A 15022-nucleotide genomic window follows, 5' to 3' on the forward strand; every position below is an offset into this window, starting at 1 on the left:
TGCAGCACAGATGTTTTGTATGTGGAACCTAACTCCAAAATGACTGTCTGACTTCAATGGCATTTGCATCGGAAATGGAAATGGCTGAGTGGTAGAGTTCAGATGGACGGAAGATATTGCGCAGATGCACTCATAGAGTGCATCCGCGCTGACCGTATGCACGTGCAACGCTTTCATGCTCTCGTTTCTGCGCTGCAGTGCATGTTTTGCAACATCTCACGATGCACCACGGATCTTTGAGTCTTTGAGGTGTTCATCATAGAAGGAACCTTGCTGTGGTAGCAAAACATCCCTCCTTCAGTGTTTCCTGTGCAGGATGGGCAACGGCAGTTACTTGAAAAGCCGCTCCAGTGCAGGGAAGTTGCTTGTATAAAGGGGGCACCCAGATTTGAACTGGGGACCTCTTGATATGCAGTCAAATGCTCTACCACTGAGCTATACCCCCAACGGAAAACTGCGGTGCATGTTTATACTTTCCACACACTACAGTGACAATTGTCGAAAACAACTCTTTTGTCTGTGCCTTTCAACAGTTTACGTGCAGCACAGATGTTTTGTATGTGGAACCTAACTCCAAAATGACTGTCTGACTTCAATGGCATTTGCATCGGAACTGGAAATGGCTGAGTGGTAGAGTTCAGATGGACGGAAGATATTGCGCAGATGCACTCATCGAGTGCATCCGCGCTGACCGTATGTACGTGCAACGCTTTCATGCTCTCGTTTCGGGGCTGCAGTGCATGTTTTGCAACATCTCACGATGCAACACGGATCTTTGTGTCTTTGAGGTGTTCATCATAGAAGGAACCTTGCTGTGGTAGCAAAACACCCCTCCTTCAGTGTTTCCTGTGCAGGATGGGCAACGGCAGTTACTTGAAAAGCCGCTCCAGTGCCGGGAAGTTGCTTCTATGAAGGGGGCACCCAGATTTGAACTGGGGACCTCTTGATCTGCAGTAAAATGCTCTACCACTGAGCTATACCCCCAACAGAAAACTGCGGTGCATGTTTACACTTTCCACATACTACAGTGACAATTGTCTAAAACAACTCTCTTGTCTGCGCCTTTCAACAGTTTACCTGCAGCACAGATGTTTTGTATGTGGAACCTAACTCCAAAATGACTGTCTGACTTCAATGGCATTTGCATCGGAAATGGAAATGGCTGAGTGGTAGAGTCCAGATGGACGGAAGATATTGCTCCGATGACCTCGGCGCTGACCGTATGCACGTGCAATGCTTTCATGCTCTCGTTTCGGCGCTGCAGTGCATGTTTTGCAACATCTCACGATGCAACACGGATCTTCGTGTCTTTGAGGTGTTCATCAAAGAAGGAACCTTGCTGTGGTAGCAAAACACCCCTCCTTCAGTGTTTCCTGTGCAGGATGGGCAACGGCAGTTACTTGAAAAGCCGCTCCAGTGCAGGGAAGTTGCTTGTATAACGGGGGCACCCAGATTTGAACTGGGGACCTCTGGATCTGCAGTCAAATGCTCTACCACTGAGCTAGACTCCCACGAGAAAAAGGCGGTGCATGTTTACACTTTCCACATACTACAATGACAATTGTCTAAAACAACTCTCTTGTCTGCGCCTTTCATCAGTTTACGTGCAGCACAGATGTTTTGTATGTGGAACCTAACTCCAAAATGACTGTCTGACTTCAATGGCATTTGCATCGGAAATGGAAATGGCTGAGTGGTAGAGTTCAGATGGACGGAAGATATTGCGCAGATGCACTCATAGAGTGCATCCGCGCTGACCGTATGCACGTGCAACGCTTTCATGCTCTCGTTTCTGCGCTGCAGTGCATGTTTTGCAACATCTCACGATGCACCACGGATCTTTGAGTCTTTGAGGTGTTCATCATAGAAGGAACCTTGCTGTGGTAGCAAAACACCCCTCCTTCAGTGTTTCCTGTGCAGGATGGGCAACGGCAGTTACTTGAAAAGCCGCTCCAGTGCAGGGAAGTTGCTTGTATAAAGGGGGCACCCAGATTTGAACTGGGGACCTCTGGATCTGCAGTCAAATGCTCTACCACTGAGCTAGACTCCCACGAGAAAAGGGCGGTGCATGTTTACACTTTCCACATACTACAGTGACAATTGTCTGAAACAACTCTGTTGTCTGTGCCTTTCAACAGTTTACGTGCAGTACAGATGTTTTGTATGTGGAACCTAACTCCAAAATGACTGTCTGACTTCAATGGCATTTGCATAGGAAATGGAAATGGCTGAGTGGTAGAGTCCAGATGGACGGAAGATATTGCTCCGATGACCTCGGCGCTGACCGTATGCACGTGCAATGCTTTCATGCTCTCGTTTCGGCGCTGCAGTGCATGTTTTGCAACATCTCACGATGCAACACGGATCTTTGTGTCTTTGAGGTGTTCATCGTAGAAGGAACCTTGCTGTGGTAGCAAAACACCCCTCCTTCAGTGTTTCCTGTGCAGGATGGGCAACGGCAGTTACTTGAAAAGCCGCTCCAGTGCCGGGAAGTTGCTTCTATGAAGGGGGCACCCAGATTTGAACTGGGGACCTCTTGATCTGCAGTAAAATGCTCTACCACTGAGCTATACCCCCAACAGAAAACTGCGGTGCATGTTTACACTTTCCACATACTACAGTGACAATTGTCTAAAACAACTCTCTTGTCTGCGCCTTTCAACAGTTTACGTGCAGCACAGATGTTTTGTATGTGGAACCTAACTCCAAAATGACTGTCTGACTTCAATGGCATTTGCATCGGAAATGGAAATGGCTGAGTGGTAGAGTCCAGATGGACGGAAGATATTGCTCCGATGACCTCGGCGCTGACCGTATGCACGTGCAATGCTTTCATGCTCTCGTTTCGGCGCTGCAGTGCATGTTTTGCAACATCTCACGATGCAACACCTCACGATGCAACACGGATCTTCGTGTCTTTGAGGTGTTCATCAAAGAAGGAACCTTGCTGTGGTAGCAAAACACCCCTCCTTCAGTGTTTCCTGTGCAGGATGGGCAACGGCAGTTACTTGAAAAGCCGCTCCAGTGCAGGGAAGTTGCTTGTATAAAGGGGGCACCCAGATTTGAACTGGGGACCTCTGGATCTGCAGTCAAATGCTCTACCACTGAGCTAGACTCCCACGAGAAAAGGGCGGTGCATGTTTACACTTTCCACATACTACAATGACAATTGTCTAAAACAACTCTCTTGTCTGCGCCTTTCATCAGTTTACGTGCAGCACAGATGTTTTGTATGTGGAACCTAACTCCAAAATGACTGTCTGACTTCAATGGCATTTGCATCGGAAATGGAAATGGCTGAGTGGTAGAGTTCAGATGGACGGAAGATATTGCGCAGATGCACTCATAGAGTGCATCCGCGCTGACCGTATGCACGTGCAACGCTTTCATGCTCTCGTTTCTGCGATGCAGTGCATGTTTTGCAACATCTCACGATGCAACACGGATCTTCGTGTCTTTGAGGTGTTCTTCAAAGAAGGAACCTTGCTGTGGTAGCAAAACACCCCTCCTTCAGTGTTTCCTGTGCAGGATGGGCAACGGCAGTTACTTGAAAAGCCGCTCCAGTGCTGGGAAGTTGCTTGTATAAAGGGGGCACCCAGATTTGAACTGGGGACCTCGGGATCTGCAGTCAAATGCTCTACCACTGAGCTATACCCCCAACAGAAAACGGCGGTGCATGTTTACACTTTCCACATACTACAGTGACAATTGTCTAAAACAACTCTCTTGTCTGCGCCTTTCAACAGTTTACGTGCAGCACAGATGTTTTGTATGTGGAACCTAACTCCAAAATGACTGTCTGACTTCAATGGCATTTGCATCGGAACTGGAAATGGCTGAGTGGTGGACGTAAGATATTGCGCAGATGCACTCATCGAGTGCATCCGCGCTGACCGTATGTACGTGCAACGCTTTCATGCTCTCGTTTCGGGGCTGCAGTGCATGTTTTGCAACATCTCACGATGCAACACGGATCTTTGTGTCTTTGAGGTGTTCATCAAAGAAGGAACCTTGCTGTGGTAGCAAAACACCCCTCCTTCAGTGTTTCCTGTGCAGGATGGGCAACGGCAGTTACTTGAAAAGCCGCTCCAGTGCCGGGAAGTTGCTTCTATGAAGGGGGCACCCAGATTTGAACTGGGGACCTCTTGATCTGCAGTAAAATGCTCTACCACTGAGCTATACCCCCAACAGAAAACTGCGGTGCATGTTTACACTTTCCACATACTACAGTGACAATTGTCTAAAACAACTCTCTTGTCTGCGCCTTTCAACAGTTTACGTGCAGCACAGATGTTTTGTATGTGGAACCTAACTCCAAAATGACTGTCTGACTTCAATGGCATTTGCATCGGAAATGGAAATGGCTGAGTGGTAGAGTCCAGATGGACGGAAGATATTGCTCCGATGACCTCGGCGCTGACCGTATGCACGTGCAATGCTTTCATGCTCTCGTTTCGGCGCTGCAGTGCATGTTTTGCAACATCTCACGATGCAACACGGATCTTCGTGTCTTTGAGGTGTTCATCAAAGAAGGAACCTTGCTGTGGTAGCAAAACACCCCTCCTTCAGTGTTTCCTGTGCAGGATGGGCAACGGCAGTTACTTGAAAAGCCGCTCCAGTGCAGGGAAGTTGCTTGTATAACGGGGGCACCCAGATTTGAACTGGGGACCTCTGGATCTGCAGTCAAATGCTCTACCACTGAGCTAGACTCCCACGAGAAAAAGGCGGTGCATGTTTACACTTTCCACATACTACAATGACAATTGTCTAAAACAACTCTCTTGTCTGCGCCTTTCATCAGTTTACGTGCAGCACAGATGTTTTGTATGTGGAACCTAACTCCAAAATGACTGTCTGACTTCAATGGCATTTGCATCGGAAATGGAAATGGCTGAGTGGTAGAGTTCAGATGGACGGAAGATATTGCGCAGATGCACTCATAGAGTGCATCCGCGCTGACCGTATGCACGTGCAACGCTTTCATGCTCTCGTTTCTGCGCTGCAGTGCATGTTTTGCAACATCTCACGATGCACCACGGATCTTTGAGTCTTTGAGGTGTTCATCATAGAAGGAACCTTGCTGTGGTAGCAAAACACCCCTCCTTCAGTGTTTCCTGTGCAGGATGGGCAACGGCAGTTACTTGAAAAGCCGCTCCAGTGCAGGGAAGTTGCTTGTATAAAGGGGGCACCCAGATTTGAACTGGGGACCTCTGGATCTGCAGTCAAATGCTCTACCACTGAGCTAGACTCCCACGAGAAAAGGGCGGTGCATGTTTACACTTTCCACATACTACAGTGACAATTGTCTGAAACAACTCTGTTGTCTGTGCCTTTCAACAGTTTACGTGCAGTACAGATGTTTTGTATGTGGAACCTAACTCCAAAATGACTGTCTGACTTCAATGGCATTTGCATAGGAAATGGAAATGGCTGAGTGGTAGAGTCCAGATGGACGGAAGATATTGCTCCGATGACCTCGGCGCTGACCGTATGCACGTGCAATGCTTTCATGCTCTCGTTTCGGCGCTGCAGTGCATGTTTTGCAACATCTCACGATGCAACACGGATCTTTGTGTCTTTGAGGTGTTCATCGTAGAAGGAACCTTGCTGTGGTAGCAAAACACCCCTCCTTCAGTGTTTCCTGTGCAGGATGGGCAACGGCAGTTACTTGAAAAGCCGCTCCAGTGCCGGGAAGTTGCTTCTATGAAGGGGGCACCCAGATTTGAACTGGGGACCTCTTGATCTGCAGTAAAATGCTCTACCACTGAGCTATACCCCCAACAGAAAACTGCGGTGCATGTTTACACTTTCCACATACTACAGTGACAATTGTCTAAAACAACTCTCTTGTCTGCGCCTTTCAACAGTTTACGTGCAGCACAGATGTTTTGTATGTGGAACCTAACTCCAAAATGACTGTCTGACTTCAATGGCATTTGCATCGGAAATGGAAATGGCTGAGTGGTAGAGTCCAGATGGACGGAAGATATTGCTCCGATGACCTCGGCGCTGACCGTATGCACGTGCAATGCTTTCATGCTCTCGTTTCGGCGCTGCAGTGCATGTTTTGCAACATCTCACGATGCAACACCTCACGATGCAACACGGATCTTCGTGTCTTTGAGGTGTTCATCAAAGAAGGAACCTTGCTGTGGTAGCAAAACACCCCTCCTTCAGTGTTTCCTGTGCAGGATGGGCAACGGCAGTTACTTGAAAAGCCGCTCCAGTGCAGGGAAGTTGCTTGTATAAAGGGGGCACCCAGATTTGAACTGGGGACCTCTGGATCTGCAGTCAAATGCTCTACCACTGAGCTAGACTCCCACGAGAAAAGGGCGGTGCATGTTTACACTTTCCACATACTACAATGACAATTGTCTAAAACAACTCTCTTGTCTGCGCCTTTCATCAGTTTACGTGCAGCACAGATGTTTTGTATGTGGAACCTAACTCCAAAATGACTGTCTGACTTCAATGGCATTTGCATCGGAAATGGAAATGGCTGAGTGGTAGAGTTCAGATGGACGGAAGATATTGCGCAGATGCACTCATAGAGTGCATCCGCGCTGACCGTATGCACGTGCAACGCTTTCATGCTCTCGTTTCTGCGATGCAGTGCATGTTTTGCAACATCTCACGATGCAACACGGATCTTCGTGTCTTTGAGGTGTTCTTCAAAGAAGGAACCTTGCTGTGGTAGCAAAACACCCCTCCTTCAGTGTTTCCTGTGCAGGATGGGCAACGGCAGTTACTTGAAAAGCCGCTCCAGTGCTGGGAAGTTGCTTGTATAAAGGGGGCACCCAGATTTGAACTGGGGACCTCGGGATCTGCAGTCAAATGCTCTACCACTGAGCTATACCCCCAACAGAAAACGGCGGTGCATGTTTACACTTTCCACATACTACAGTGACAATTGTCTAAAACAACTCTCTTGTCTGCGCCTTTCAACAGTTTACGTGCAGCACAGATGTTTTGTATGTGGAACCTAACTCCAAAATGACTGTCTGACTTCAATGGCATTTGCATCGGAACTGGAAATGGCTGAGTGGTGGACGTAAGATATTGCGCAGATGCACTCATCGAGTGCATCCGCGCTGACCGTATGTACGTGCAACGCTTTCATGCTCTCGTTTCGGGGCTGCAGTGCATGTTTTGCAACATCTCACGATGCAACACGGATCTTTGTGTCTTTGAGGTGTTCATCAAAGAAGGAACCTTGCTGTGGTAGCAAAACACCCCTCCTTCAGTGTTTCCTGTGCAGGATGGGCAACGGCAGTTACTTGAAAAGCCGCTCCAGTGCCGGGAAGTTGCTTCTATGAAGGGGGCACCCAGATTTGAACTGGGGACCTCTTGATCTGCAGTAAAATGCTCTACCACTGAGCTATACCCCCAACAGAAAACTGCGGTGCATGTTTACACTTTCCACATACTACAGTGACAATTGTCTAAAACAACTCTCTTGTCTGCGCCTTTCAACAGTTTACGTGCAGCACAGATGTTTTGTATGTGGAACCTAACTCCAAAATGACTGTCTGACTTCAATGGCATTTGCATCGGAAATGGAAATGGCTGAGTGGTAGAGTCCAGATGGACGGAAGATATTGCTCCGATGACCTCGGCGCTGACCGTATGCACGTGCAATGCTTTCATGCTCTCGTTTCGGCGCTGCAGTGCATGTTTTGCAACATCTCACGATGCAACACGGATCTTCGTGTCTTTGAGGTGTTCATCAAAGAAGGAACCTTGCTGTGGTAGCAAAACACCCCTCCTTCAGTGTTTCCTGTGCAGGATGGGCAACGGCAGTTACTTGAAAAGCCGCTCCAGTGCAGGGAAGTTGCTTGTATAACGGGGGCACCCAGATTTGAACTGGGGACCTCTGGATCTGCAGTCAAATGCTCTACCACTGAGCTAGACTCCCACGAGAAAAAGGCGGTGCATGTTTACACTTTCCACATACTACAATGACAATTGTCTAAAACAACTCTCTTGTCTGCGCCTTTCATCAGTTTACGTGCAGCACAGATGTTTTGTATGTGGAACCTAACTCCAAAATGACTGTCTGACTTCAATGGCATTTGCATCGGAAATGGAAATGGCTGAGTGGTAGAGTTCAGATGGACGGAAGATATTGCGCAGATGCACTCATAGAGTGCATCCGCGCTGACCGTATGCACGTGCAACGCTTTCATGCTCTCGTTTCTGCGCTGCAGTGCATGTTTTGCAACATCTCACGATGCACCACGGATCTTTGAGTCTTTGAGGTGTTCATCATAGAAGGAACCTTGCTGTGGTAGCAAAACACCCCTCCTTCAGTGTTTCCTGTGCAGGATGGGCAACGGCAGTTACTTGAAAAGCCGCTCCAGTGCAGGGAAGTTGCTTGTATAAAGGGGGCACCCAGATTTGAACTGGGGACCTCTGGATCTGCAGTCAAATGCTCTACCACTGAGCTAGACTCCCACGAGAAAAGGGCGGTGCATGTTTACACTTTCCACATACTACAGTGACAATTGTCTGAAACAACTCTGTTGTCTGTGCCTTTCAACAGTTTACGTGCAGTACAGATGTTTTGTATGTGGAACCTAACTCCAAAATGACTGTCTGACTTCAATGGCATTTGCATAGGAAATGGAAATGGCTGAGTGGTAGAGTCCAGATGGACGGAAGATATTGCTCCGATGACCTCGGCGCTGACCGTATGCACGTGCAATGCTTTCATGCTCTCGTTTCGGCGCTGCAGTGCATGTTTTGCAACATCTCACGATGCAACACGGATCTTTGTGTCTTTGAGGTGTTCATCGTAGAAGGAACCTTGCTGTGGTAGCAAAACACCCCTCCTTCAGTGTTTCCTGTGCAGGATGGGCAACGGCAGTTACTTGAAAAGCCGCTCCAGTGCCGGGAAGTTGCTTCTATGAAGGGGGCACCCAGATTTGAACTGGGGACCTCTTGATCTGCAGTAAAATGCTCTACCACTGAGCTATACCCCCAACAGAAAACTGCGGTGCATGTTTACACTTTCCACATACTACAGTGACAATTGTCTAAAACAACTCTCTTGTCTGCGCCTTTCAACAGTTTACGTGCAGCACAGATGTTTTGTATGTGGAACCTAACTCCAAAATGACTGTCTGACTTCAATGGCATTTGCATCGGAAATGGAAATGGCTGAGTGGTAGAGTCCAGATGGACGGAAGATATTGCTCCGATGACCTCGGCGCTGACCGTATGCACGTGCAATGCTTTCATGCTCTCGTTTCGGCGCTGCAGTGCATGTTTTGCAACATCTCACGATGCAACACCTCACGATGCAACACGGATCTTCGTGTCTTTGAGGTGTTCATCAAAGAAGGAACCTTGCTGTGGTAGCAAAACACCCCTCCTTCAGTGTTTCCTGTGCAGGATGGGCAACGGCAGTTACTTGAAAAGCCGCTCCAGTGCAGGGAAGTTGCTTGTATAAAGGGGGCACCCAGATTTGAACTGGGGACCTCTGGATCTGCAGTCAAATGCTCTACCACTGAGCTAGACTCCCACGAGAAAAGGGCGGTGCATGTTTACACTTTCCACATACTACAATGACAATTGTCTAAAACAACTCTCTTGTCTGCGCCTTTCATCAGTTTACGTGCAGCACAGATGTTTTGTATGTGGAACCTAACTCCAAAATGACTGTCTGACTTCAATGGCATTTGCATCGGAAATGGAAATGGCTGAGTGGTAGAGTTCAGATGGACGGAAGATATTGCGCAGATGCACTCATAGAGTGCATCCGCGCTGACCGTATGCACGTGCAACGCTTTCATGCTCTCGTTTCTGCGATGCAGTGCATGTTTTGCAACATCTCACGATGCAACACGGATCTTCGTGTCTTTGAGGTGTTCTTCAAAGAAGGAACCTTGCTGTGGTAGCAAAACACCCCTCCTTCAGTGTTTCCTGTGCAGGATGGGCAACGGCAGTTACTTGAAAAGCCGCTCCAGTGCTGGGAAGTTGCTTGTATAAAGGGGGCACCCAGATTTGAACTGGGGACCTCGGGATCTGCAGTCAAATGCTCTACCACTGAGCTATACCCCCAACAGAAAACGGCGGTGCATGTTTACACTTTCCACATACTACAGTGACAATTGTCTAAAACAACTCTCTTGTCTGCGCCTTTCAACAGTTTACGTGCAGCACAGATGTTTTGTATGTGGAACCTAACTCCAAAATGACTGTCTGACTTCAATGGCATTTGCATCGGAACTGGAAATGGCTGAGTGGTGGACGTAAGATATTGCGCAGATGCACTCATCGAGTGCATCCGCGCTGACCGTATGTACGTGCAACGCTTTCATGCTCTCGTTTCGGGGCTGCAGTGCATGTTTTGCAACATCTCACGATGCAACACGGATCTTTGTGTCTTTGAGGTGTTCATCAAAGAAGGAACCTTGCTGTGGTAGCAAAACACCCCTCCTTCAGTGTTTCCTGTGCAGGATGGGCAACGGCAGTTACTTGAAAAGCCGCTCCAGTGCCGGGAAGTTGCTTCTATGAAGGGGGCACCCAGATTTGAACTGGGGACCTCTTGATCTGCAGTAAAATGCTCTACCACTGAGCTATACCCCCAACAGAAAACTGCGGTGCATGTTTACACTTTCCACATACTACAGTGACAATTGTCTAAAACAACTCTCTTGTCTGCGCCTTTCAACAGTTTACGTGCAGCACAGATGTTTTGTATGTGGAACCTAACTCCAAAATGACTGTCTGACTTCAATGGCATTTGCATCGGAAATGGAAATGGCTGAGTGGTAGAGTCCAGATGGACGGAAGATATTGCTCCGATGACCTCGGCGCTGACCGTAAGCACGTGCAATGCTTTCATGCTCTCGTTTCGGCGCTGCAGTGCATGTTTTGCAACATCTCACGATGCAACACGGATCTTCGTGTCTTTGAGGTGTTCTTCAAAGAAGGAACCTTGCTGTGGTAGCAAAACACCCCTCCTTCAGTGTTTCCTGTGCAGGATGGGCAACGGCAGTTACTTGAAAAGCCGCTCCAGTGCTGGGAAGTTGCTTGTATAAAGGGGGCACCCAGATTTGAACTGGGGACCTCTGGATCTGCAGTCAAATGCTCTACCACTGAGCTAGACTCCCACGAGAAAAGGGCGGTGCATGTTTACACTTTCCACATACTACAGTGACAATTGTCTAAAACAACTCTCTTGTCTGCGCCTTTCATCAGTTTACGTGCAGCACAGATGTTTTGTATGTGGAACCTAACTCCAAAATGACTGTCTGACTTCAATGGCATTTGCATCGGAAATGGAAATGGCTGAGTGGTAGAGTTCAGATGGACGGAAGATATTGCGCAGATGCACTCATAGAGTGCATCCGCGCTGACCGTATGCACGTGCAACGCTTTCATGCTCTCGTTTCTGCGCTGCAGTGCATGTTTTGCAACATCTCACGATGCACCACGGATCTTTGAGTCTTTGAGGTGTTCATCATAGAAGGAACCTTGCTGTGGTAGCAAAACACCCCTCCTTCAGTGTTTCCTGTGCAGGATGGGCAACGGCAGTTACTTGAAAAGCCGCTCCAGTGCAGGGAAGTTGCTTGTATAAAGGGGGCACCCAGATTTGAACCGGGGACCTCTTGATCTGCAGTCAAATGCTCTACCACTGAGCTATACCCCCAACGGAAAACTGCGGTGCATGTTTATACTTTCCACACACTACAGTGACAATTGTCGAAAACAACTCTTTTGTCTGTGCCTTTCAACAGTTTACGTGCAGCACAGATGTTTTGTATGTGGAACCTAACTCCAAAATGACTGTCTGACTTCAATGGCATTTGCATCGGAAATGGAAATGGCTGAGTGGTAGAGTTCAGATGGACGTAAGATATTGCGCAGATGCACTCATCGAGTGCATCCGCGCTGACCGTATGTACGTGCAACGCTTTCATGCTCTCGTTTCGGGGCTGCAGTGCATGTTTTGCAACATCTCACGATGCAACACGGATCTTTGTGTCTTTGAGGTGTTCATCATAGAAGGAACCTTGCTGTGGTAGCAAAACACCCCTCCTTCAGTGTTTCCTGTGCAGGATGGGCAACGGCAGTTACTTGAAAAGCCGCTCCAGTGCCGGGAAGTTGCTTCTATGAAGGGGGCACCCAGATTTGAACTGGGGACCTCTTGATCTGCAGTAAAATGCTCTACCACTGAGCTATACCCCCAACAGAAAACTGCGGTGCATGTTTACACTTTCCACATACTACAGTGACAATTGTCTAAAACAACTCTCTTGTCTGCGCCTTTCAACAGTTTACGTGCAGCACAGATGTTTTGTATGTGGAACCTAACTCCAAAATGACTGTCTGACTTCAATGGCATTTGCATCGGAAATGGAAATGGCTGAGTGGTAGAGTCCAGATGGACGGAAGATATTGCTCCGATGACCTCGGCGCTGACCGTATGCACGTGCAATGCTTTCATGCTCTCGTTTCGGCGCTGCAGTGCATGTTTTGCAACATCTCACGATGCAACACCTCACGATGCAACACGGATCTTCGTGTCTTTGAGGTGTTCATCAAAGAAGGAACCTTGCTGTGGTAGCAAAACACCCCTCCTTCAGTGTTTCCTGTGCAGGATGGGCAACGGCAGTTACTTGAAAAGCCGCTCCAGTGCAGGGAAGTTGCTTGTATAAAGGGGGCACCCAGATTTGAACTGGGGACCTCTGGATCTGCAGTCAAATGCTCTACCACTGAGCTAGACTCCCACGAGAAAAGGGCGGTGCATGTTTACACTTTCCACATACTACAATGACAATTGTCTAAAACAACTCTCTTGTCTGCGCCTTTCATCAGTTTACGTGCAGCACAGATGTTTTGTATGTGGAACCTAACTCCAAAATGACTGTCTGACTTCAATGGCATTTGCATCGGAAATGGAAATGGCTGAGTGGTAGAGTTCAGATGGACGGAAGATATTGCGCAGATGCACTCATAGAGTGCATCCGCGCTGACCGTATGCACGTGCAACGCTTTCATGCTCTCGTTTCTGCGATGCAGTGCATGTTTTGCAACATCTCACGATGCAACACGGATCTTCGTGTCTTTGAGGTGTTCTTCAAAGAAGGAACCTTGCTGTGGTAGCAAAACACCCCTCCTTCAGTGTTTCCTGTGCAGGATGGGCAACGGCAGTTACTTGAAAAGCCGCTCCAGTGCTGGGAAGTTGCTTGTATAAAGGGGGCACCCAGATTTGAACTGGGGACCTCGGGATCTGCAGTCAAATGCTCTACCACTGAGCTATACCCCCAACAGGAAACGGCGGTGCATGTTTACACTTTCCACATACTACAGTGACAATTGTCTAAAACAACTCTCTTGTCTGCGCCTTTCAACAGTTTACGTGCAGCACAGATGTTTTGTATGTGGAACCTAACTCCAAAATGACTGTCTGACTTCAATGGCATTTGCATCGGAACTGGAAATGGCTGAGTGGTGGACGTAAGATATTGCGCAGATGCACTCATCGAGTGCATCCGCGCTGACCGTATGTACGTGCAACGCTTTCATGCTCTCGTTTCGGGGCTGCAGTGCATGTTTTGCAACATCTCACGATGCAACACGGGTCTTTGTGTCTTTGAGGTGTTCATCAAAGAAGGAACCTTGCTGTGGTAGCAAAACACCCCTCCTTCAGTGTTTCCTGTGCAGGATGGGCAACGGCAGTTACTTGAAAAGCCGCTCCAGTGCCGGGAAGTTGCTTCTATGAAGGGGGCACCCAGATTTGAACTGGGGACCTCTTGATCTGCAGTAAAATGCTCTACCACTGAGCTATACCCCCAACAGAAAACTGCGGTGCATGTTTACACTTTCCACATACTACAGTGACAATTGTCTAAAACAACTCTTTTGTCTGTGCCTTTCAACAGTTTACGTGCAGCACAGATGTTTTGTATGTGGAACCTAACTCCAAAATGACTGTCTGACTTCAATGGCATTTGCATCGGAACTGGAAATGGCTGAGTGGTAGAGTTCAGATGGACGGAAGATATTGCGCCGATGCACTCATAGAGTGCATCCGCGCTGACCGTATGCACGTGCAACGCTTTCATGCTCTCGTTTCTGCGATGCAGTGCATGTTTTGCAACATCTCACGATGCAACACGGATCTTTGTGTCTTTGAGGTGTTCATCGTAGAAGGAACCTTGCTGTGGTAGCAAAACACCCCTCCTTCAGTGTTTCCTGTGCAGGAGGGGCAACGGCAGTTACTTGAAAAGCCGCTCCAGTGCCGGGAAGTTGCTTGGAAAAGGGGGCACCCAGATTTGAACTGGGGACCTCTTGATATGCAGTCAAATGCTCTACCACTGAGCTATACCCCCAACGGAAAACTGCGGTGCATGTTTATACTTTCCACACACTACAGTGACAATTGTCGAAAACAACTCTTTTGTCTGTGCCTTTCAACAGTTTACGTGCAGCACAGATGTTTTGTATGTGGAACCTAACTCCAAAATGACTGTCTGACTTCAATGGCATTTGCATCGGAACTGGAAATGGCTGAGTGGTAGAGTTCAGATGGACGGAAGATATTGCGCAGATGCACTCATCGAGTGCATCCGCGCTGACCGTATGTACGTGCAACGCTTTCATGCTCTCGTTTCGGGGCTGCAGTGCATGTTTTGCAACATCTCACGATGCAACACGGATCTTTGTGTCTTTGAGGTGTTCATCATAGAAGGAACCTTGCTGTGGTAGCAAAACACCCCTCCTTCAGTGTTTCCTGTGCAGGATGGGCAACGGCAGTTACTTGAAAAGCCGCTCCAGTGCCGGGAAGTTGCTTCTATGAAGGGGGCACCCAGATTTGAACTGGGGACCTCTTGATCTGCAGTAAAATGCTCTACCACTGAGCTATACCCCCAACAGAAAACTGCGGTGCATGTTTACACTTTCCACATACTACAGTGACAATTGTCTAAAACAACTCTCTTGTCTGCGCCTTTCAACAGTTTACGTGCAGCACAGATGTTTTGTATGTGGAACCTAACTCCAAAATGACTGC

General features: G+C 48.1%; 3 non-coding genes across 3 annotated transcripts; all 3 read right to left on the minus strand.

Moving 5' to 3' along the window:
• Nucleotides 1–373: 373 nt before the first annotated feature.
• Nucleotides 374–445, minus strand: trnac-gca (transfer RNA cysteine (anticodon GCA)). The gene has a single exon. It is a non-coding gene; the product is annotated as a tRNA-Cys (tRNA).
• An 11139-nt stretch (nt 446–11584) lies between these two features.
• On the minus strand, nt 11585–11656 carry trnac-gca (transfer RNA cysteine (anticodon GCA)). Its single transcript has one exon. It is a non-coding gene; the product is annotated as a tRNA-Cys (tRNA).
• A 2614-nt stretch (nt 11657–14270) lies between these two features.
• trnac-gca (transfer RNA cysteine (anticodon GCA)) lies at nt 14271–14342 on the minus strand. Its single transcript has one exon. It is a non-coding gene; the product is annotated as a tRNA-Cys (tRNA).
• Between the last annotated feature and the right edge of the window lie 680 nt (nt 14343–15022).

Source organism: Chiloscyllium punctatum, chromosome 42 (genome assembly GCF_047496795.1).
Source record: "Chiloscyllium punctatum isolate Juve2018m chromosome 42, sChiPun1.3, whole genome shotgun sequence".
Classification (NCBI taxonomy): domain Eukaryota; kingdom Metazoa; phylum Chordata; class Chondrichthyes; order Orectolobiformes; family Hemiscylliidae; genus Chiloscyllium; species Chiloscyllium punctatum.